Source organism: Cynocephalus volans, chromosome 15, assembly GCF_027409185.1.
Source record: "Cynocephalus volans isolate mCynVol1 chromosome 15, mCynVol1.pri, whole genome shotgun sequence".
Taxonomy (NCBI): domain Eukaryota; kingdom Metazoa; phylum Chordata; class Mammalia; order Dermoptera; family Cynocephalidae; genus Cynocephalus; species Cynocephalus volans.
Window position 1 is genome coordinate 33333657 of NC_084474.1, and position 26705 is coordinate 33360361.

Below are 26705 nucleotides of genomic sequence, written 5' to 3' on the forward strand. Positions count from 1 at the left end.
TTTTAAATCTCAATGGCCTCCTTCAAAGCTTTGTATGCCAAGATAAAAAAAAATGGGGGCAATTTGTAAGGTCTGATGTTCTACCAAATACTTTCTGGTATTTTGATAGTTTTACAGGTTGAATTGTATCTTCTAAAATGGTTATATTGATGTCCTAACCCCCAGTACCTAAGATTGTGATCTTATTTGGAAATAGGGTCTTTGCAGATGTAATTAGTTAAGATGAGATCATATTGAAGTAGGGAAGTTTCCTAGTCCAATATGACTGTTTTTCTTATAGGAAGATGGCCTTGTGAAGACAGAGACACAAAATGAGAACACCATGTGATAATGAAGGCAGAGATGAAAGTTTTGTAGCTCGAAGTCAAGAAATGCCAAAGATTACCAGAAAACCACCAGAAGCCAGGAAGAGGCAAGGAACAATTCCCCTATAGGTTTCAGGTGAAGTATGTGCCTCTAACATTTGATCTCAGACCTCCAGCTTCCACAACTGTGATACAGTGAATTTCTGTTACTTTAAGAAACCTAGTTTTTTGGTGCTTTGTTATGGCAGTCCTAAGAAATTACAGGATAAAATATCCTGTGATGAATATACCACCATTGTTTATATTCCCTTGATGTCTCCAATATATTTTCATGAAAGGGACAGCTGGATAGGGGTGGCCACAAACTTGTGCTTTCATAGTTTCCTATATTTTGGAAAACTATGACTCAAATAATGGGTTAGTATTCTAACAATGTCCCTTGACATTTAATTCCAGATATTCTTGTTGGCTCCATCTTCTATTTGTTTTTAAAAAATGCAACTACTGTTATGAAACTATATACCAACTTATGATTTCTATGAATCATTTAATAACATTGGAGACTAGGCCCAAGGAGATGGCATATCAAATTCACTTCAGGTTTAAGCAGCTTAGGGATAGTATTTGAAAGGAATGACTGTGTGTAATTTTCTGCTATAATGAGAACCCATCAGAAATTATGAAAACTGACATATTTATTACTCTTTCATACTTATTTGTTATTATGTAAAGCCTTTTGATATGAAAAATCTGGTCAATAATTTTTCCCTTGCTTGAGTTTTGAGATACATTAATTATTATTATTATCTTTTTGGGCTATCCAAGTTCAAGTAATTATTGCAAGTAAATATTTTTTGTGAGATATTTCTATAGAACATCACAATGTCTATTGAAAACTTCCTTTACATTTTATTTTCTAAAAATATATAAATATGAACCTTAACTTCACAAGTTTTCTATTGGAGATAGTATATTACAGACTCATCAGAAAGCAACCAGTTAATAAACAATAAATATAATTTATCCATTTAGAATCTTTCAACACCTGTTCCAATCTATTTTATGTAAACAATTTCTATTTCTATGTGACTGTTTTTCTGTCCACTGCTAGCTTTAGAAGAAAAAGACCTATGTCTATTTTCTTTTACTAAACTGGAAATTTCTTGTACCCTTGTTCCACTGAAAATAGACTTTTGCTTACAATTATTTATAGCTAAATATTTAATGCTATTACAGAGATGACATGAGCTAGTTCCTTCAATTTTCTATCTTAGTAGGTGAACTTTAAAGAATATGGAATCACGTAAAGTTGTAGAAACTATGACATCATGTACAGATAAGACTATCAATCACTCCTCTGTATCTAAATATGAAAAATGTATTTAAAATTTTTTTTCATATTTTTTTTGTGTGTGAATAACTGATGTGTACAGGTTTTCACACAAAAGTACTGAATGAAATATGCTTTATTTTAGAAACAGAAGTACCAATGATTTTGATACATTTTCAAGGTCAGTAATGTTCAGCATAGAGCAATATGTGGAGAACAATAGCTCCTTAGAGAGTGGAAAACATGGTACTCTCATTATCCATAATCTCAGCTGGTCACCATAGTAACAGCATTTTATTTTCCAAGATGTAAGCCTTTATAGTTCTGTAGAATTCACTTCCTAAGCCTACACACACATCAGCGGCATCTAGTGGCTGAGACCTCAGCTGAAATTTTTGCGCTTTACCGCCTGCTATATTTTGTTGAAAAACTGATGTCATGCACATGTGGCACTACGTCTATATTTCTTACTCATCATTGCTGGTGACTATATATATAATCTGCGGGTTGCAGTCTCAGAAAAGGTTATGGATGTAAGTACAAGGAAGTTATTTTACTAGTCCTCCTATTGCAAAGGAATTGGCAGTGGAATTGACAGGGGAATTGAGGGAGTTGTAGAGGCATTGCATGGTCTCCAAATATAGAAGGAAGTTGGAAAGGTGCAGTTTCCAGAGCTGATGAAATGGTTGCTCAACAAATCTATAGAACTATTTTCTGAAATCCCTAGGAAGGATTTGTTAAAGATTTACAGATATTAACAATGCATTCAGAGAGTATTTAAATTATATTTACATACTTTCACCTTGTGATATATGTATCTGTTTTCTACTATGCAAGTTTTAGAAGCTTTTAGTAGTGGTTATTATATATTTCAAATACTTGCAGGTACTAACCTAATCTTGATTGTGGCAATTCAGAAATTCTATTTTGTCACCAGGGAGGTAATGTAGGGTTTTGGAAAATACACGGACAGTGGATTGACGACAAGTTGTAGTCCTGCTTTTACCACTTGATGTATGTGTTTGTGAGCAAAATCTACAGTAGTTCTCAATTCTAGCTACAAATTAGGAAAAAAGCTGGTACCCATACTCTTCCCCAGACCAATTGAATCAGAATCATTGGGAGGAGAGCCTGAGTATAACTTGAAAAAAAAAAAAAAATCTGGATAACCACACATCAGAATCTCCTGAGGATCTTTGTAACAATACAGTATGTAGCCACTGGTCTAACTCTATACCTCACTCCTCATAGTATGGGCCACTGACTATTGACATCACTTGGGAGCTTGTTAGAAATTAATACACATTTAAGTTGGAGAAGTAATGAAAACCCATATAGATTCTAATTTGGGAAGTCTGGGTGATCCTGGGAATCTATGGTTTAAAAACTTAGGTGTTTCTGTGAGTGATTAGCTTCCTGTTATAACTGATGCTGTTACCTGAAAGTTACACAGAGGATTAAGTAAGGATGCTAGAGAAGTACTTTGTGAGCTGCGATGTACTGTATAGATGTCATTACTCCTTTATTCATAAGCCAGCTGACATTTGTTGAGTATCTACTGTGTTCCTACTGTTGTGCTACAGGGATACATGAAAGTACTGATGTGTATGACACCCAGGGCTGAAATCAGTCTGGAAATAAGTATTCCTTAGTTTATAAAACACTTTTCTAAAATTTTTTATGTGTTTATCTTATACATATTGGAGGAATGAATTTCAAAGAAATGATTTTGTTAATTCATAAAGTGTCAGTTAAATGCTTATCATGTACCCAAATCTGTATTTATCCTAGTGGAATTTTTTAAGAAAGATACAACATATTATCTGCCTTTAAGAAATATATGCATTATATGGGTACTTAAAGCATATTAATAGTGTAATTAAAGGATAATAACAGAATAAGATTATGTAGATGAACTAATTATAATTTTTTAGTAACGATGTAAATTTTTGAGGAAAGTAGTTTGGATCAGGATTTTTGAAAACAGACTCTGATATGGAGAATTGTGCAGGAAATTTATTGGGAAACTTTCTTGGAACAGCATCTGCAAAGGAATGAGAAGAGGACTGAATAGAGAGAGACTGAAAGAAGATGCATTTGTACAAGATAATGCATCTCACCCTATAGGGAACTCTAAAACAAAATGATTGTTCAAAGATGTCTCCAATTGAGGCCAGGAGGCCAGGCCATTGTCCCCTTGCATCAACTACCCATTGGATGTGGGCTGTCTCCAGAAGGAGAATGTAAACTTGGGTAAAGCAAATCCCTTTGACTGAGGGCAATTCTCAAAGAAGGATTCAACTGAGGCACCAGAAGCAATGCTCACAGCAGGGAATGAGTTCTTCAGTTCTGAAGGCTGGAATCTGAACAGTGAATCACATTTTATCATCTGTTTATCTATACCCAGTGGTTCCCCTCAGCAGAATTTTCAGGCCATCTCTTACCCAGACCTACTCTATATTTCAGAACTTAACTTTTGCAACTCTTGGAATAGAATATTTGCACTAGCTAAATTGGCAAGCTAAACTCTTCCTGGAGCATGCCTCAAACCACTTCATGCTATGATTTTATTCTCTCCTGACTACTTGCCTGATATGCCCCAGCCCCTTTTTCTCTACCCTTTTTGGTATACTCATTGGTTTAACAATTCATTTAAGTACTATCTTTCCTATGAAAACCTCTAAAACAGTGCTTCTCAAACTTGAATGTGCATGTGAATCACAAGATCTGGGCCTCTGCTAAAATGCAGGTTCTGATTCAGTAGATCTGGGGTGGAGCTGGAGACTCTGTACTTCTAAGAAGGTGTGACCATGCTGGTGGCCACTAAAAAAATCAACTTTGTCTGTATTTCAGTAGTAGCACTTCTATCTATAGCATCACTTATCGCCTGTAACTTACATTTTGTAAAGTGTTATTATTTCGTACTAATAGAAATTAATCCCCCAATTAAATTGCAGCCTCTTTATGTTATAGTAGTTGTGCTTGATATTTTTCTATATTTTTCACAGCACTTTTCATAGTGCTGGTATGGATCAGGGACTCTGTAGATGTCTGATATCGATTGACTTTGTAAGAAAGGACTAAAGCGTAATTCATGATTTTTCAAACTGAGCATGTGAATTTTCAGGTTTTGCATTGTAATGTCTGCTGAATGAGAATGACTTTTAGTAATAAACTTTTGTGAGTATTAGTAAAGTTGTCCTGGTTCTGTTTCTTACCCACACATAGCAAATGTTTCTACATCCCACTGAGGAATTTTCAAATACACCTTTGGCTACCTTGTTGAGCTGACCACACATCACATCACTCTAGGGAACAGGTGTCATGTTTGTACTAATATTCAAGGACACAGTAAAAAAATAATTGTAACTAAAGACTCAGGAAAAGGAGAACACATTTGTTCTTGATTTCCTACATTACAAATGTAGCTTTCCCATTTTCTCTAGCTTCCAAGGAACAGTAAAATAGGGCATCCAATGATACCTGTCCATGGCCTTTTTCTGTTCTTGGGAGGTTGAGAAACAAGCTTATTATTTCTGATGAGCATCAACCGAAGAGCAGCTTCAAGCCTAATTCCAGGTAAATCTTGACACTAACATTTGATTGATAGCTATAACCAAATGGCTATTCCAATTTTCTTTCTCTGATTAATTCCATGTCCCCATTTAAGTCCCTATTTGCCATCCATGTAGTCTTATTATTCTGCTGCTTTACTCTTGGTAAAAATGCAGACTTGGAAATGTAGCTCTTTCCCTGACTGATTTTAAATACATTAATGAAAATGGGTACTTGCATAATCTAGAAACCTCACGTGTGGGGGATAAGCAAGTTGAAACTTCTCGTTAGATGATTGTAAGTCATGCGTTTGTTGCTGAACTTGTGTCTGTTAATGACGTGGTGCATCACAACCGACTGACTTGGGCTATTGTCCAGGTGGATGTTTTTGCTTTTGTGATCATTATAATTGTATATGTATTGCTGTAAAGCTATTGGTATTCAAACTGTGAAAGAATTCTAAAGATGCTTTTCAGTGTGCTTCACATTCTTTTGGAAGCTGGGAGAGTTAATACTAAATATTTGATAAGGTACAATAATTTGAAAGAACTCTAATAAGCCCTTTTAGTCAAAGACTACAAAATTGTGATGAGTATTGCTTGTTACTGGTTGACAGCATGTGTATACTCATAAATTGGTTATTTTGTTGGAAACCTGGGCGGCAAGCATAGCTGTGCATATTGATGTTATTATACAAATCAAATATGTGTAAAGAGACTAGGTTAGCAGAGTCTCAATATTAAAAGGCTATGGTTGATATTTTCTCTTGGTCTTAATTTCTGTTATCTCTTTATAATTGATTAATGTGCATTCGTACAGTAAGTATGAATAATTTATGATCCACATAGCTGCTGGCTTATTAATTGTTTAATTTCAGAGAAAGTAACTATATATTAAGGAAATTCAAGTTGTCACTCTGATCAGTCAAGCAAATTTATACACTTTGTTACTGCATAGTCCAGAAGTAGAGAGTATCAGACATGCACCCTGTGTTTCCTACAGTACTTAACAAGAAGAATATTAATGAAATGCTGAAGACATTTTTTATAAGGAAAAAGGAGCAACTGACTTTGCATGGCTGAGGACTGTGCCCTGGTTCCCTCTCTGCCTCCACCTCCCTTTATACATTTTCTTCTGCCTCAGCGATTCCATGTAATGTGCTAACCAGAAAAGGAAGTTAATTGAATGAATGATGCTTATTCTTTAGAGAGAAACACAATTAAATATGGAAAAGAAAGTTATAGTTAACTTTAATATATTACAATCTCTTTGCAGTTTGGGCAAATGATTTTACTTCTGTAAAATTAAAAGAAAAGGCATAGAATATGTGATAAATTTGTTTCTTTTAGCAGCATGTGTGGAAAAACATTGCTGTCTCAGAAAAATACATGTTCTCATGACAATTGCTAATAATTTCATTATTTTCTACACTTACTGATGAAAACCGAAGGCTAATTTAAACTGCATTTAAAATAAATGTTGCGTGTCTTCCCGTTTGGTAGAATATTTTCAAACAAATTTAAAAGATGATAGTTTTAACCAGATTAGCATAAAAATAATCTGCAATGAGGTTGAAAGGTAAAAACTTGAAACATTACCTTCCCGAAGCATAATTTTTAATGTTACATATTCAAGGGACAGATTTTGAGAAATAATTAAGATTAATTTTGTTCCTCATTAAAACATTTTGGTTGTGTGACAAAAGTCAGTTTCACATTAAGGAGTAGGGGGTAATGCTTTTCTTAAAGGTGAAGTGTGTTTGAATATGGAAATAGGGTGATTTTAGTAACTTCTCCTCCGAATTTCTTTGATGAGTTTAGTCTGAACCTTTTCCACAGCCCTTGAATATCTGCTCTAGAGCTAACAGTGCTAATATGTGGAACGGAGCCTAAGCTTAATGTTGGCACTTTGGTAAATATTGTTGCTTTCATGTGTTCCTTCTTAGAGAATTGGGAAGAATGAGAATCAGAGAATGCTATATGATCTTAGAAAACACAGGGAGAAAAAAAGAAAATAATATGTGTATGTAGAGAAAAGAGGGATGAATATCATTTTAATTACCTTAGTTGTCTCACTTTTCCTGGTACATTGTGAGCTCTTTAAGGTCATGATGGCTGATGTTTATTTTAGCTTTATGTATATTTTTACATGAATAAAATAGGGTTGTGGGATGACATTTGCATAGATCTTCACAATGCCTTACCTGCATAATTTCCACTTTAACTAATGTTATACTCCCTGCTTTTTACTTTCCTTTTTTATATTACTGAATACTCTCAAATTTATGCATGCCCAGTATCCTTCTATACACATGAAATTTTTGAGCAGTGAAGATCTAATACCACCAAAGAAAACCTCCAAAACCTGGAAAAGGTGGCCCTCTCCTCACATGTGCAGGATTCAATAGAAAACACAAAGATTGAGAAAGAGCAGAGATATATGACACCACCAAGAGAAACCAATGAAGCTCCAGCAATGGACCCGGTGGCACAGGGGATTTATGAAAGGTCTGATAGAGAATTTAGATCAATTACTTAAAGATATTCAAAGAGTCACAAGAAAATAAATATGGAAAATTAAATAATTTTGGAAAACATTCAGGAGCAGAACAAGAAACTTGACAAAGGAATATATTCAATCTAAGAAATACAAAATAGAAATTTCAGAAATAAAAAATACATTATCTGAACTGAAAATCTCAATAGAAAGCTACAACAGCAGACTTGACCAAACAGAGAAAAGAATCAGTGAGTCTGAAGACAAAACACATGGAATTTTACCCAGTACAAGGATCAAAAAGATAATAATAATAATAATAATAATAATAATGAAATGAAACAGGACTTCAGCAATTATGGGACACTGTCAAGGAAAATAACCTGCATATAACTGAAGTGCCCAAAAGAGATGAATGTAGAAGGACCTAGAAAACCTACTTAAGGAGGCTAGAAATTTCTGAAGTATGGAGAAAGATGACAGCATCCAAATACATGAAGCTTACAGTTCACCAATCAAATTCAATCCAAAGAGGAATATGCCAAGAGCAATATCCCATAATCAAATGAGCAAAACCCAAAGACAATGAGGGAACACTGAAAGCAGCAAGGGAGAAGCAGCACATTACATTCAATGGAGTTCCAATACAGCTTTCAGCAGATTTCTCAGAAGAAACCCTACAAGATAGGACAGAGTTGGGTGATGTATTCAAAGTGCTGCAGGAAAAATACTGTCAACCAAAGATTCTGTATTCAGCAGGGCTAACCTTCAAATATGAAAGAGAAAAAAAGACTTTTCTAGACAAACAAAAGCTAAGGGAATTCATCAACACTAGATTTGCCTTACATGAAATGCTAAAGGAACAGTTTTTCAGTCTGAAAGAAGACAATGCTAAATTGTAACAAGCAAATACTTGAAGGTACAAAACTCACTAGAATGTAAGTACACAGACAAATTTAGGATACTCCAGTGCTGTAAGGATGGTAAATAAACCACTTATGTCTGTAGCATGAAGTCGAAAAGACAAACCTTAATAGGTTTAATATTATTTTTAATAAAATAATGACAAATACAACAACTGTGTACAAGATGGACAATATTAAAAGATGTAATTTGAAACAATAAAATGTCAAAAATTGAAGGGGATGATATTAAAGCATTGAGCCTCATTTGGTTTTTACTTTTTTCTTAGTGATCAAAGTTAAGTTGTTATAAGTTTAAAATAATCTATTATGACTATAACATGGTTTTTTGTAAGCCTCATGCTAACCATGACACAAAAACCTATAATAGATATATTAAAAATATCAAATAAAAATATACTACTAGAGAAAACAACTTAATTACAAAGGAAGACAGTAAAACAGAAAAAAAGGAGGAAAGGATCTACAAAAAAAAAAGCAAAACCAAAAAAGTAACAAAATGGCAGTAACAAGTCCGTATTTATTAATAATAATTCTAAATGTAGATGAATCAAAATTTCCAATTAAAAGAGAGAAAGTGGCTAAAAGGATTTTAAAACATGAACGAACATTATGCTGTACATTAGTCAGGGTTCTCCGGAGAGACAGAGTCAATAGGATATGTTATAAATATATGACGTTAGGGGAATTAGATCACATGATTATGAAGAAAAGTCCAACAGTAGGCTGTCTGCAAACTGGATGCTGGTAGCATGGCTCAGTCCAACTCTGAAGGCCTCAAAATCAGGGAAGCTGATGGTGTCCTTAGTGTAACTCCTGGTACCCAAAAGCTGAAAAATCTTGAGCTCTGATGTCCACAGACAGGACAGAAGATTGTATCCCAGCTCCAGCAAATAGAGAGAGAGAGAGATTCACCTTTTTTCTTTGTCTTTTGTTCTCTTTGGGCTCCCAGCAGATTAGATGGTTCCTACCAACCTTTTGGGAAGGTCTTTTCCACCCAGTCCATTCAGGCTCTCATAATAATCTCTGCTGGAAACACCCTCATGGACACACCTAAAAAGATAGCTTTACCATGTTCCTTGGCATCCCTTAATCTAATCAAGTTGATACCTAGAATTAACCTTCACAAGTCCACCCCTTGTCAACTTGGTGTCTGTACTATCTCCTTAAATCATAGTTAATCTTCAAACATTACAATGACAATAGTTTTGCCTAATGTGATACACCTATCCTGTATACAACCAAAAACATACTAATCCTTTTCCCAGAAGAGGAGGTAAAGTCCTTAGATATCACCCTTGTCCCAGTATCCCATGACTTAAGTGCAAACACTATGAAGTAAGATTAACAATATTTAAATGTTGGTAGAAAGTCAATAAGTCTCATGGTACATGATAAAGAATAAGAGGAACAAAAAGAGATAATTGCTTAATATGTGTACAGTGTACATACATACAGAAATATTCTTAACACAAAAGGGAGAACAATTACAATCCTTGTTTCTGTAACTGGACACATAATCAAAGTTGGTATTTATAACTACCTTCTTCTACTACCCCTTCTATATTCCCTTTGCTTTCAGAAAGAACATCAGCTGGTCATGGTTATTTACTTGGTGGAGTGACCCAAACCTTCATCTCTGAAGAGTCTGGGCCATTCATAGTCTTGCCTGGATTTGATTGTTGTAATTTTCCATTGACCTTAATCACAGGGCATGTTAGTACGAAGAGATGCCCTAAGGGATCTCCGTATTCTAGATATAATCTTCCTTACCTCCACTGTGAAATAGTAGTCCAACTTCCCAATGGTAGCCTGGGTCAATCACCCCAGCCAATGCTGTAACTCTTTTCTTAGCCTTTTGACTCAGAGGTATGAGGAGCCCAAAGTGGCCTGCTGGCAGCCTCAAATTCCAGGTCAATGGGATCATTTTTGTGTCTCCTGATGGAAGCATTCCTCCCTCTGGATCCTGGGGCCTTGAAGAGGTGATTAGATTGCAGGACCATGCTATAGTGAAATGGATTAAAAATGGTGGTCATGGTGTGGTTTGTAGGGCTTTAAAAGGAGAGTGAATGAGGAAATTACTCTCTTTTTGCTCTCTCTGTTTCCACCATGTTGCAGTGTGAGATCCCTGGGTCACTGTCACCACCACCAAGGCCTTCACCAGCTGTGTTCCCTGGACTTTGGACTTCCAAGCATCTGAAACTGTAAGCAATAAATTTTATTATCTTTACAAATTACCCTATTCCGTGTATTTTGTTATAAGCAACAGAAATGGACTAATACATGCTGTGTACAAGAAATGCATTTCACCTATAATGACACACATATTCTGAAAGTAAAAGGATGGAAAAAGATATTTCATGAAAATAGAAGCCAAAAAAGAGCAGGAGCAGCTATATTATCGAAGGGTATTTCAAATAGTTTATGGAAAGATTCACATTATCTTTTAATTCTATTTTTTCACAAACTTTTTGCAGCACCATCATATCAGGCAAAATATACTTCAAGTCATGGAACATAAAAAAAGATAAGGGCTGAAAATAAAAAGACAAGAAAGGTCATTATATAATGACAATGGGATCAATTTAACAAGAGGATTAACAATTCTAAATGTATATGCACCTAACACTGGAGCACCCAAATATATTAAGCAAATATTATTAGACCTAATGGGAGAAATAGACTCAAACACAATAATAGTTGGAAACTTTAACAACCCAATTTCAGCAATGGAAAAATCACCCAAATAAAAAATTATCCAAGAAATATCAGAGTTAATCTCCACTCTAGATCAATTGAATGTAACACAAATTTATAAAATGTTCCCATTCAGTGGCTGAGAAGACATACTCTTCTCAGCAGCACATGGAACATTCTCTAGAATAGACCATATGCTAGGCCACAAAACAAGTCTCAATAAGTTAAAAAAAAATTGAAATTATATCAACTATCTTTTTAGACCACAATAGAATAAAACTAGAAATTGATAACTAAAGGAACATTGGAAACTGTACAAATACATAGACATTAAATAGCATGCTTCTAAACAATGAATGAATTGAGAAGAAATTAGAAAGGAAAGTAAAATTTGCTGGAGATAAATGAAAATGGAAGCACAACATAACAGAACCTAAGGGGTACAGTGAAATCAGTTCTAAAAAGGAAGTTTATAGCAATAAATGCCTACAAAAAATAAACAACATAATGTTACACCTCAAGGAGCTAGAAAAACAAGAACAAGCCAAATCCAAAATTAGTACAAGGAGAGAAATAACAATGATGAGAGCAGAAAAAAATGAATTAGAGATTTTAAAAACAATAGAAAAGATCAATGAAACAGATGGAAGCGGAGACCATCATGTTAAGTGAAGTAAGCCAGGCACAGGGCACAGAAAGGTAAATATCATATGATATCACTCATATGTGAAATCTTTAAAAAAGTGAGTAGAATAATGGTTACCAGAGACTAGGAAAGGAATGGGGCAGTAAGGGGGTGTGGAGGAGATGTGGATTAACAGGTATGAAATCACAGGTAGATTGGAAGAATAACTTCTGGTGCCATAGGCTGATTAGTGCTAATAATATTATATTATATATTTCTAAATAGCTATAAAAGAAGATTTTGACCATAATCACCACAAAATAAAGATAAATGTTTAGGTGATAAATTAGATATCTGCCCTAAGTGAATCATCATCTAAGGTGCAAGCCTGTGATTAGAATTATTAGAATCAAATTTCTTGTTATATTCCTGTGTTCCTGGACAGTTATTTTTTTTTCCTAGATATCGATTTCAATGAAGATATGGTATGTTCAGGGTCTAGACTTAATGTATTCCAACTTCCTATCTGCCAGGGTCCTAGGTTTTCTTTCCTTTGGCCATGTGATCTCTATATCTAAATGCCAAAATTATTATACTAATAAGGTTCCTGCCCCTGTAACTATGGATAGACATACCAGGAAGTCATGTCCTAACTGACTTGTTTTTTTATTTCACAATTGTACCTTGAAGTGTCGCTCTTTACTTACATAGTATCATACAAAAAAAATAGTTATTGTTTGTTATTTTTTCAATGATTGTTGGCTCATTCAAATGAGCATTGGTCATTCTGATTTGCTTCAGATCTATTTATAGAATGTATGAATGTAAATGTAGAAGGCATGAGACAAACTGCTGAAGGAACCCTGACTTTAAAAGAGATCCTCAAATTTCCTTACTTCTAAACATTTATTGATGTTATTTTGCCTTTTAGTTACACTCCTCTCTTAAACAAATGGCATTTTGTTTATAGATGGGTAGTGTAGTGCTGAATAATCGTCCCCAAAGATGTCAAGTCCTAATCCCTAAAACCTTTAAGTATTATCTTATTTGGAAAAAAGGTTTTCCCAGCTGTGACTGAATTCAGAATTTTGAGATGGAGATATTATCCTGGAATACTAGATGTGTCCTAAATGCAATCACAAGTGACTTTGTAAAAGAGAGGGAGACTAACATTTCAAACAGAGAGAAGAGAAGACACATACACAGAGAAAACGGTGATGTGAGTGAGGATGGAGCAGACAGAGGCGTAAAGATGCTGGACTTGAAGACTGAAGTGAATGGCCACAAATCAAGGAATGCCTGCAGCTGCCACAAGCTGGATTAGGCAATGGATGGATTCTCCCCTAGAATCTTTGGAGGGAGCATGGCCCTAGCAACACATTGATTCCTTCTCAGTGATACTGACTCTGTATTTCCAGCTTCTGGAACTGTGATAGAATAAATTTATTTTGTTTAAGCCACCAAATTTGTGGTAGTTTGTTATAGCAGACACAAGAAACTAATGCAGATAATTAACATAACTCCCTTTCTTCAGAATTAGACAGTGGAGTAGAGATTGAACCATCATCTGGTGTCTGCTCAAAGCACATGCAGGATAGGGTAACTACTCCAGCATTGTGTTAAGGGCATAGGCTCTGGATTCAGGATACTTGGATTTGAATCCTATATTTTATTAGTTTTGTCACTTTGGATAAGTTATTTAACTTCTTCTATCTAAATGTCTTTATCTGAAAAATGAGGATGGTAACAGTTGCACCCTTGCAATACAACAGTTGCGATGACACCTCTCATAGGAGATGTTTATGAGGATTAAAGTTGAGATAATTCATATAAGCTGAGCATATAGTAGATGCTCAGTAAATGTTAGCCAATATCATCATCTTAGTCCCAGTATATAGATCATAAGCATTGTTTTCTCAGACTGCACTCACTCAATCATATTCTTTCATTTGCATTTACTTTGTTAATAAGGTATAAAGAAATAATATTTAAATGTTTTGTACTATGATGTTTGGAGTCACTTATTTCTAAACTTTTGAATTTTCCAACAAACAATGATGATACACTTTTTAAAATATGACAAGTCACAATTTGTCCAAATTTATAATAATTTCAACCATTTGGGTATAAACAATACTACATTTCTATACCTAGAGATAAATTCAAATTAGCCTATGCTGGACTAACTTTTAAATAAAATCCTTAAAATATTTGATTTTCTGATTAATATCATCTTATGATGTTGCATGCATTAGATAATATTACAGGGGGAAGGAAAATGTTAAATCAGTATTTGTGGAAAATAACTACTTCTTGGGGAATCTCTATAATGTTGAACAAAACAATTTGTTTTCCATCTTTGGGAGGTAGATGATTTTAAACTAATCTTTCAAGAATGTTACAAAAGAAATGAAAACATCAGGCAAGAAAATTTTATCTTTTCATTTATGCATGGTTGGCACATTGTAATTGATGGGAAGATCAGGAGAGTTTTTAAGGCTTTAACATGATGGCATTTTCTAGTCACGAAATCTATTGTATGGAAACTAACAGCGTTAACTGAGAGGCACCATAGTGTAGTCCTGGGCTATGAGTTCTGCAGCAGACAAACCAATCTCGCTGGAGTATAGGGCTTGTGTGAAGGCATCCTGGGAAAGAAATTGAGGGAAGTAGGTTCTGGCAGGTTGAAAAATCTTTGAGTCATAGTTAAAAATATGGACTTAGGAGCCTCCTGGTCTGGGATAGGAATCCTGTCCTGACACTTACTGGCTATATGACTTTGGGAAATTTATATTCTTCTATAAAATGGAGATAATATTAGTATAACATGCTGGAGTTGTTATAAAGGTTAAAGAAACTTGAACATTCAAAGTAATAAGCACAGTGCCTAGCATTTAGTAAACAGACAGTGGGTAGACAATAAATGAGTTTGAGAAAGAGTGGAACAGGACTAGAAGTGCACCTTAAGCAGATCTATTTGGCAGCAATGTTTTTGGTTGGCAGGACTTGGGGAAGGATTGGAGGAAGGGATTTATAACCTAACACAGTGCTTTCCAGGAAGCATTCATTGCACAAAACATATGCAGTTCCATAGGGTATACTGTCATGAACACCACTGAAGGCATCCTTACCAGATATTTGGTAAAGATAAGCTGATCTCTCCAGTCATATACAAGATCTATCAACTTAAAAGAAAGCAGTGGAATTTACTTACCTACAGAGTAAAGAAACAGAAAACAGTTACAAAAAGACTCAAGAAATTTGTTTGTCAAGAAAACTGAGAATAAAGTTAATGATTCTGTTCAAAGTAAATCAAGGGTATCTTTATTTTTTCCTCCATAGCGGCAAATCTCTGGGCACTTCATAGATTTTTTTTCTTTTGGTTGCTTAACACTGAATTCTCAATTTTCTTTTACTGCCCATTGTATATTACATTTGAGTTTTATAGTCAAGTTGAATGAATACACATTTTTTAAAGATGTGTTTCAAGAAAAATATGTAAATCAGTTTGGCTAACATTTAAAAAAATTGATTTCCACAGTTATGTATTAGTTCACCAGAGCACCTTGAATTTTCTACAATACGCATTCAGTGCAATAATAAAATACTGTTTGTGCCATAAACTATGTTTATCTCCAAAGTTTTCAATTGTCATTATTGTAAATAGGGATTTGGTAGAGATGCAAAATAAATCTGAGCTTTTTTCTCTCTTTTCTATAACTTTAGGAGTGGAGGAAGAGGACAGTGTTTGACTCACCCTTGGTGCTGGGCTAGAATCCAGGAAGTATGCAAAGAAAAGCAATGTCAGCCGGATACAGATTTGTGCTATCAGTATAGGGCAGTTTCCTGCCTTCTCCATCATGCTGGCTGTATGGCACAGTCTTTCTATTCCTTTTGGGTCAGAGTCTCTCATCTGTATTTGCTGCCCATTGCACGTTATATCTGTTTTTCAAGGCCACGTTGGAATTATATACTTTTCCTTTCAGCTAAATTAAGAGAAAATTGTGTAAATTACTTTAGCTAACATTTAAAAACATTTATTCCCACATTTAGATATTTTTCATAGCTGATTTCTGCTCTTGTATTTTTCTTCCTATAAACAATAAAAATTAATTTCATAATGAGATGGAAAGGCCAATATGTTTTTTTTTGCAAAGGTTTGCTATGACATTTTGACATGTTCTAAAAAAAATCAAACAATGTGCACACTATTTAACTATACTACAATATTTTTACATTTTATTTAAGAAAAATAAGCTAACGGTACAAAAGTTATTTTATTGTATCACAATTATCACAACATTTTCATTTTTCTCTCTCCCTCTTTTATGGTGTCTACAAAGAGAATGAGTGCTAAATGAACCTTATTTCACTAAAACCCAAGTCAATTGGAGAGGAAGACAGCCCAGAGGAGTCATCATGTAACTAATGCAGAGGCTTTTAAACCTAGCTTTAGAAAGTCCTGGGAAGATCCTAGGATTGGAGGGTCCAGGGTAATCCTGGGAGGATCCCAGCCTTACAGAATCCAAACCCTAAGAGGTCTCATGGGATTGTAATGGAGAAGAGGTATTTTTAAATTTATTTTAAAATAATTCTAAACATTAAAAAATACATTTTGAAAGCCATTGATTTGGAAGAGTGTACAACTAGGGAGGTTATAAATAGAGAACAGTGCAGGTATACCTTGTTTTATAATGTCAAATAAGTGTGAATTTCTAACATTAGCAAGGTAATTTTTTTTCAAATCAAATCATATTTTAATACCATGCTTCATCTCAAGGAAATCTTTGATAGCCTTCTTTAAATTAAAAAAATTAGATTATATTTAATAACTTTTTATGGATTTTCAATTAATTGAATTTTGTAAATCAGAGAACTTCTACTAACTAATGTACCATTTTGCTAAGTTCCAGATTGATTTTTTCTACATTGAAATGTTATTCTAAGTCATCTTTAGTATTTCTTAGATCCTTATTTGGGTGTACTGCATCTAAATCCTTATTTGGGTGTACTGCAAGTAAAATGACCTTATTCTGTCATTTTACTTCATTATCAAACCATTTAAAAAAGTGTGAATAAGATTAGCTAGTAACATGTTATTAGGAACAGTTTTAAAGTGTGCAAATCCATAATTGGCTGTAAAGTAAAATTTTATCATTTAATGAGAATCTTCTAAGGATTTTGACAATTGTAACAGATAATAAAATGCATTAATGTTATAATCACTATAGAATTTTTAGCATCATAGCAAAAATCTTTATGTGAGAAGTTGATAGCTTTTCCTGTATCACTTTTTGTTGCTTTGGGCATCTTCTGTCACTCCTCTCATCAATATTCTCTTAGCGTGGGTGCAAGGAGATGAATGACCCTGAGGGAAAGAGGCGACATGGTGAGCTCTTCAGTCCTTGTAGCACCTGTTATCCATGGATTTCAAAGCACTTAATCCTGTTTGATGGTCCTGTGAGTTAAGAAGTGCTTTACTATTTGGCTGTGAACTTGTCATAGGTCTCCAGTACATTACTGGAAAATACAAGCCTTGGGCTATTTTCCTGACTCCTGGGTCAATGTTTAAGTCAAGAGACAACACTTAAGCCTTGGCTGACAGGGGGATTGGGTGCTGATGGCTAACACTTCTAGTAATCAATCTTTTTGATTCCTGTTTATCCATATGTACAAAACCAGCAAAATTAAGCATCCCCACACTGAAGGATCTCAGTGGATGGAGAATTATGATCTTCTTCCATGTATATCTGAATAATTTAAGGAGCACATGATTGTGTCATGAAAGATTGAAGTCCAAGAGAAGAAAAAATAACTTAAAATGCCTTGTGATAAAATGTAATTCAGAGGAAATATGTTAAATAAGTTATGAGATATTTATAGACGTTGACTTTGTAAAGCAACTTTGAATTTGACTGTGTTTATTAGTGAATGGGAATTTATTTCCCTATATTGAATGAACATTTCTTGGCAGGCAAACTGTGCACAGGCTACAATGAGCTTCAATGAAGTGCTTTCACATTCCCTTCCCACTGAGTTGAAAGCCTTCTTATATTCTCTCAAGTGTGTTTCTTTCCCCATGGAGGATGGCTTTGTTGAAAATTGCTTCCTCTTCTCTTGATTATTGAATCAGATATTATATTTAGTTCTTCAATACTTTATAGAGTGTTGGTGAAAAGTGAAATATAATGAGTATGATTCTTTCTGATATTTTGAAGGCTATGTAGATTTAGTTCTAAAGAATTTTGTGGGGATAAAATAGAATTGGAGAAGGATATTATTTAACTGACTTTTCTCTTTCTCTATAACTGCTCCCCCCACTGCCTTCACCATTATGACACTCTTCCTTTCTAGCATTTTCTTTATATCTCAATATCCAGAGTCAACTCTCAGCATCTCTATACCTCCTTTGAATATACCCCTTTGTTCCAGCCCAGAGAAGTCATTCAGACCAAAACAGACCAATGTCCTATATTCTAGATTATCTTTTTTTTCTTTTTTCTTTATTCACTATAAATATTAACCTGACCTTAGAATGTTGTTCATCTACTAAGAAAAAGCAGAATGAAATTAAAGCATCCAAGATGAGTGTGAAACCATGTATCTCCTTTCCGTACTCAAATTCAAACTGCCAAGGGATTTAAAAAGTCCTGAACTATTAGCATATTTTGACTTTGCCACTTTAGAGTTATAATGTGCATTATAAAAATATGTATTAAATCTTATTATAGTTACATTCTAATATTTTTGTATTTTGGGGAAGGCATACTAGAATAATTTTACTTCATGCATTTATGAGCAATTGAGTGTAATTATAAGATCATGAACTCTGTAGCTAAACTCTTCTAACTGCACCTGTTAACTTCTCTGTTACCTTCTTGTGTTTGAAATATCTTACCTGTAAAATGAAGATAGGATTGCTGTATAAGGTGAGTTAAAATATGCAGAGCTTGGCACATTGCACAGGCTACCTAAGGATTTTCTACTATGACTATTTGTTCATTATCAAAGATTTATTGAGCTCCTATTATGGTGATAATGTTAACAGTCTTGGAGGCAATATTAATTCAATAATCACTTAAATAAATAGAATCTTAAATTGTGATTGAAAAATAATATGTTGATGAAAAATACAGAAAAGAAATGCAGTCAATGGAAAATAAGACTGAAAAATCAGAGATCTGATTTATTCTAGACTATATGGTGAGTTTTCATTCAGGAAGAAACAGTTAAACAGAGTTGTAAAGGGTGATAAAAGTTCATCAGTTTAGGAATGGGAAGAGTGTTTTAGAAGAAGAAATTGTCAAAGTTAGGGAGGAGTTGTTGATACTGAGATATCTGAGGAAGTGGGAGGGAAATATATCTAACACTGGCAGGAAGAAACCACCTATTTATACAATAAAATAATAAAGAGACTGGGACAAATGAAGATAAGTTTATAGGTTTGATGGCAGAGACTTTTCCTCTCAATGCAACTATTTACTCTGTTGTAGAAGGTGAAGCAATATGCTGGGAATGAGGTTTCCACAAGAGTGCTAGTAATTTCAGGACAATGTAGAAGGTTTGAGGACAATGCAGAAGGTTTGAAATCATTGTGTGAGCAGGAAAGTTGTTTGGCCAACAAATATGAGACAATTGCTAGGAAGTATTGTGTCCCATTTAGATTGGCAATTATTTTATTTTTTATTTTTTGGCAGCTGGCCAATACAGGGATTGAACCCTGGACCTTGGTGTTGTCAGCACCACACTCTAACCAACTGAGTTAACCAGCCAGTCATAAGACTGGTGGTTATTAATTTACATAAAGTTGTCAATATTCTCTATTGTATGTTTTTCTCTGGCAGAACTCAGCTGCCTGAAGTCAGGGCTGGAGAAAGGACCATCCAAATTAGGAGTTGTTCAAGTGGGTAAAATGTTAAGGCAGAGAGGATAGGGAGTTAGGTATTCTAAATTCAATGGTTAGAATGATGTCCCATAAAATTGGAGGTGAATTTCTAAAGAGAGTAATTATAAGGAGATAATAGAGCGATCAACAAAGTGGAGTTTTCAGTTGTAACGAGTATTAGGATGGTGGTTATTGTAGTTAGAATAAACTGGTAGTGGTCAGAAAGCAGAATTCTTAGAATAACAAAATTAAACTTGGAAGAGTTTCTGGGATGATGAAATCCCGTGTTTGTTTGGTAGAGTGAATGACCAAAGAGAAGGTCATTGGAGATGAGGAGCTGAAGGAATTGAGAGGCCCGGATTTGGGATAATTTGTTTATGTGGCTTTTAAAATCTCCCAGAATGCTGGCAGCAGTTGTTATGAATAGACAAATTGTGAATTAAGTGCCTAGATTTTCAACACATGTGAGGGCTGAGGGGCTGGGATCTTAACAGATGAGATTGTGAGAGTCATTAAGTGGAATCCAATGAGCTTCAAAAAAGCAGAGTTTTTATTATAAAAGCATAAGGGAGTGATTGTCTAGAGATATTGACATGAATGATTCATAAAGAAAAAAGTAATTTTGTAATTCCTGCTTTTTAAAGAATGTACGGTTTTCATGATTTCCTTATAATTTGTCATTAAAATACATTTTTTTGATTTTCACTTAATTAAAGGTGGAATGTCAGTTTTGGCTTAAGGCCTAAAATGTCCTTTTAAAACTTGCCTGCCTTCAGAAATTTCAGTATTATTTAAAGAGCTTTGTTTTATATATAAACATTGACACATACATGAACACCCACTCCCACACACAGATATATACTTTCTCTAGGTAGAAACACTGTCATATAACTCATCAAATGACACCAGATATTTGACAGTATACTGAAAGACTGCAAATATTTAAAGATTAAGAAAATATGTTAGTGTAAAATATGTTTATTGGAAAATTTTTTAAATAAGTGGAAAAATAATTATAAATTGTTTGTTAAAATAGTTGCATACAACTTCATTCATGTTCATACATTAGAAAGGTGGTTTAATCACCCATAAGAAATTAGTAGCTTCTCTATTTGCTAACTGTGACATTTCAATTCCATAGCCAATAAAAGAATTCCATGAAGAGACTGAAATGATTTACTATATGGAAAGCATCAAGACCAAGGTTACCATGGTGAACTACCGTTCTGCGCATCTGAAGTCAAGTGAGAAAGACCCATCAATGGACAACCTTCGGTTTTACCTTTGTAAGGAATTGTTCTTACAATTGTTAGTTGGTTTCCTTCTTAAATAATATTGATGACTGTCCTGTACCTGTTACCATTATTTACCGCTAAAAAATCTATGTTAAACTTAAATTTTTAATTATTAAACTAACATCACTGTTAAGAAGTTATTAAAAAAGCGTTGGGGTTTCTGAGAACTGCACAAATTGCAGCTGAGCACTACAATCATTTCCTGAAAATGTGGGTAGGTTAGGAAATGTTACACATTTTTAATGTAAGTTATAAGAGATTCCAGTTGTATTGTAGTTTTTAATGTTTAAACAGAATCATCTTTATTGTAAATCCTATCTTTATTCTTCTGGGAGGGAGAGAAAGTATAAATAGCGTGTACATATTATAAAATATTATGTATAATTAATACCTTAAAATATGCCCCAAATTCTGGGAAGTTCATATATTGCTTTCTTCAGATACATTTTGTTGATGCATAAAAAGAGGACTGTACTAATAAATGTCTCTTGAATTACACATGGTGTAAGGAAATGAAAGCCTTTGGGTTATGAATCTTGGATTTAAAGAGGCAATCATCAAATATTTAAGATGAAAATGCAGTAACACATGCTACCTGTCATGTGTAAGTTTGGTGAATGCTATGACAAGGTTTTTAAAACATTCATAGTTGGAGTATTTTTATGAAAATATTCATTAATTCAAACAGACGTTCATATCTGGCAACTTGCATTTTAATTGTGATTTCTGGGTGCATGAGAAAATCGGTAAAGCCATGAAAGAAGGCGTGAAATATATAGCAATCATGTTTAAATTATACATTATAAGGCATACATATCGGTATGTTGTCATATTATGCATTAAATTTAATGCATAAATCAGATTGTTATAATTCTGATGTCGCCAAAAGGCACAAAATATGACAAACAGGAATAGGCGTGTAGATATTATCATATTCAATAATTCAATGGCATTTGTATTATGTAAATTAACTTTCTGTTAAAAAAATTATACTCATTTATTACGCTACTTCCGTATGATAATTAAAAATGTATTTTTTCCCCTCTAAAAATCATTACACAATGCGAATAATGCATTTGTTTAACATCTATATAAACAAGATCTTACCATCAGATTAGTTCTGGAAATGAAAGCATTATTGATTTCTGTAATAATTTTTATGATATTGCTACACTGCAGTACTAAAGCCACTAATCTAATTTTTGTGGAAAACTATGCATTTAAAGCATTGTTTGAACTTTTTGAAAGTAAACAATATTGGTTTTTGTAGTACCTTGTAATGTAAAATTTGTAGAGAATATGTTTTTGAAAGTAAAAAGAAAATATTGTGATGAACTTAGCAAAAGAGTTAAATACTTCTTCTTAGTACTATATTTTATTATCAATTAAAATAACATTGAAAGCCAATCCAGTCAATTCTGGAATTATGTAGGCAACTTTCTTAAAATCAGTGGGAGTCACGCTGATGAGAATGGGTTGAATGAATTCTCAAGTGCCTGACTTAATACCATAAAAAGGAATAAAATATCACTTTAAATGACAACAAATTGTAATATGGCAAAATACACTGCTCATATTTCTTTTTCAAAAAAGGTAATGCAGCATTCTACAATGGGAGGTATCTTCCTCTTCACTTTTGTTACGTTATCATATTTTAATGGTTTATTCAGGTCCTGTTATTATATGCACGTAACTTTATCATCTGAAGCATGCTGCGGTTTCTGATTGAGCCCTGTAGGTATTCGCAAAGAAGATGAGCATGTCTTTTAGGTGCTTAAAGTTTTACAACATTATTTCATGGAAGGAGACGCTGATAAGCTTTTTAATACAGTTTAAACAAACTAGGATTTCCATTGAAAAGAAGGGCAATGAAAGTAATTTACAGAAAAATGAAGGAAGTTCCACTTTAACTTTTAAATGGCAAACTTAAGAATCAAATTGACGAGGACTTCATGTACTCTAATTACATATATTTGCTCTATGGTAGATGAGATATTTATAAAATTGTTAGATTGAACCACATGCTACTGCCAATATCTGAACATTTTTGACTCTCTAGAATGGCAGTTTCACATGTGTCAATATAAGACATATATGTACTCATTACTGTATAAAGTACTTTACCATATACACCATATCTTTATACAACACACTATTAAGGAATGGTTTGTGCAAGCAACTGGCTCTTAAAGAAAGAGTATTCACAATGTACAGGAAAGTGGACTGAACTAGGAATTTATGTTCTAGCCCTGGCTCTACCATTTACTCACAAAACCTCTTTAGGCCAGCTACATAATTTCTCTGAGTCTTGGTTTCCTTATTTGTTTTATGGAGATGCCACAGTTAAACTACTTCAAATTGCAAGTAAAAGAAACACAGCTAAGGTGATGCAAACATAAGGGGCTGCTTATTTCAGAGGACAAAATGTCATTAAGAGCCAAATCTTTTTGCCTTTCCTATCTATGATTTTCTGAGAGTTTTGGACTCAGGATTTCCTGATCTGGTTGCCAGACTGTTACAGTAGCATCATTTTCTCGTATTATCGATGTCCAAAGGGCACATAACCTATTTTATGATCTTTTTTTAAAAACCAAAGAAAACCTTTCCAAGAAAATCCTCTAACATCACCTCAGATCTTATTGTCCATAATTGTATCATGTGGCCATGCCTCAATCAATCACAGGCAATGGGAAAATATCACCATCTTTGTTTTAGATTAAATAAATGAGCCCTTTCCTTGAGTTCATGTATTCAAAGAGTGTGTGCATTCCAACAAAATTAAGCCCTGCCAATGAGGAGAAAGGAGGAGAATGCTCATGTGAGTCCCACCAGCAGTCTGTGTTACATGAATTCATGAAATGGTGTAAATGTCAAGAATATATGAAGGTACTTCAGAAAGTTCATGGAAACTTTTGTATTCTATTCTTTTATTGAAACATAATTGATTGTATATATCTTTGAGGTATAGCATTGAATATAAATACCTGTGTGCAATATGTGATGCTCACATCGAGATAATCAGTATATTCAACATTATACACTGTAATCATTTTTTGTGGCCATTTACCAATTTTTCTTTTGAAGTATCCTCATTATGGAAAACTGAAAAATAAAGAAGTTAAATTAATTTATTCATTTTTAATTTTTTTTTTTTTTACAATCTGTAGAAGAGACAAAACTGGGTACATAAGGTGAAATGATACAGAAATAATTCCTATGTAAGCATGTGCAGTGGAAGCCATCTAACATGGTTTGTGTCATGGTAAAGAGTTGTACACATTGCGTGCAATTACGTTGGAATGTGGGAAAACTAATGTATCGAGGAGAATAGCAAGATTTCTATAACATTTGGCTAATTTACCCAATTTTTCATAATTTTAAGAATTTTTTAAAAAGTTCCTGGATAAAACCTGAGTTGACTAAATACCTACTAGTAAAACTTAAAATTCAGTGGGTTTACTGATATTTGACTTAAGAAGCTAATCTCTATAGAAGTTCAAGACTTAAAAAATCACAACTATCCTGAAGACAATATAATGAGAATAATAAGATAAGTAGACTTTTAATATTCATTTCCAAGGAATGTTAGAGATAAGAGTCTGTTATCAACTCTGGGCAATTTTTTTTTTCTGAATTACATAGAATATTTGACACTAAGTAAGGGCATACTTAATATTTTAGGTTTACCAGTGCAAATGAAAAGCACGAGGAACAAAAATAGTAAGAATGCATCAGTATTACGATTAAAGTTATAGTTTAATATAAATTTACTTTATAAAACTGAATGACTTTACATTTAAGAGCCTATTTCATAAGAAACTTCTCAGGTAGTGATATGTGAAATACAGATGGAGGGGGAATGAAGTGAATTACATACAGTTTAGGGTTAGTCATTAATTGTTTTTTAATGTGATGAACATGCAAAATAGAAGCTCAACAGTCACACAGAATATAGTTAAATTACTTTAAATAGACAAATTCCTCTATTAGACATGGATGGAGAACTTCAGTAGCAATTGAATTGCTAAGAATTTTTTTTAAAGTGAATATTACGACTTCACTGGTATATGATATAGTTTTTTTACACCAGAAATCCCCTTTTTGTAAATAATGTACCAAGTCCTTTTAACTTTATTTAGAATATTCTTGCTTAAGAATAAACTTGATATATTCCTCTTAGTAAGAGAGAAGAATATGCAAAATTCTAATCGACATAATCCACTAGTCATTTTAATCTGATTATTTTGTTGTTGTTATATGCAAACGAGTGAATTAGTTGACAAAGTGTTGTGGGCTAGATGATACAAAGCACAATAAAGTTGATAAGTAGGGTGAAATAGATTTTAAAAGAATTACTTGCACAAGGAAATAGAAGGCAAGGACTGTGTGGAGTAAAATCATGATTCTTAATGACATACCATGGGTGGATGTTATTTATGATGAACTTTCAAGAGTCTTGAGTGAAAAGAGGAATATTGACTATTGTGTTGTATACATGTTAGTGTAAAATTATAAACGGTTCCTAATTTTAATCTGAAATTATGTCCTTCTTATCTTTTTGCCTTTAAAATGTCGTATCATTAATGTTGTTAATATTCTTAGCTGACAAAATTAAAAATTGAATATGTCACATTCTGAGTTCACTTTATTTTAATAACTTCTTGTTCCATGAAATTTGAAAGTCTTGGGACAACTGATGTAGACCAAAAACTACAGGGGCTAGATTAGGAAATTCAATTTAGAAGAAATAATGAATCTACCTGTGCAAGAAGAATTAGGAAGTTTCCCATTTTGTGTATCCTGCCCTTCCTTTTTACACCTTTAATCCTGGGATAGATTATTCTTCCATATGATTCAGGCAAGAGATATAGCTACATGTTTGTATGTATGCTCTGAGTATAGAGCTAGGTGGGTGTGAGGAAAGAGTTGGCAACTAAGTATTTGGATTAGAAAATGCTACTCTTTATGCAAAATAAATGAAAAAGATCTTAAATGGCAATAATTGAGTCTGTATTTTCAATAAACTTTGGAACTAAATTTTCATAGATAACTTAGTATATAAATAATCTGTTGTCATTTTGTTGAACTGAATATATCTTGAAAAAAAGCAAGATAATAATTTGGTTTTTAAGGGACATATGTGCTTAGCAAGAATACTGTTCATGCCATAAAGCATAGATACAATATACCTGTTCTTATTAAAAAGTTTCAATTGACTTATCAGTTGAGACAGCAAATAAAAGATGACCCATGAAGTTGCTGCATACTGCCTGAGAATATCTGGCTTTCTTAACTGGTAAACTTATCATGGAGATTTAATTTTAAGTAAAACAATTTTTTTGTTATTATTCACACAATTTCCTTTGGAAGATGTCTCCTTGAGAGTACAAATAAAAACAATGTCAATCTGGAGAGAGGAAACCAGAATAATAATAATAAAATTATAAAATTATTTCTAAATAATAAAAGTAACAATGTCATTTATTGCTATCAATCTGATAACAATTTATTGTTTTGCAAACAGGAAACAGATATTAAGCAGCTTGTCACATAGAACATGAATACTGTGTAACTGAGTGACTTTAGAGAAAATA

At 33.6% G+C, this 26705-nt stretch overlaps 1 non-coding gene across 1 annotated transcript; it reads right to left on the minus strand.

The window, feature by feature from the left end:
- Positions 1-19629: 19629 nt before the first annotated feature.
- On the minus strand, positions 19630-19703 carry TRNAV-GAC (transfer RNA valine (anticodon GAC)). Its single transcript has one exon. It is a non-coding gene; the product is annotated as a tRNA-Val (tRNA).
- Positions 19704-26705: the final 7002 nt, after the last annotated feature.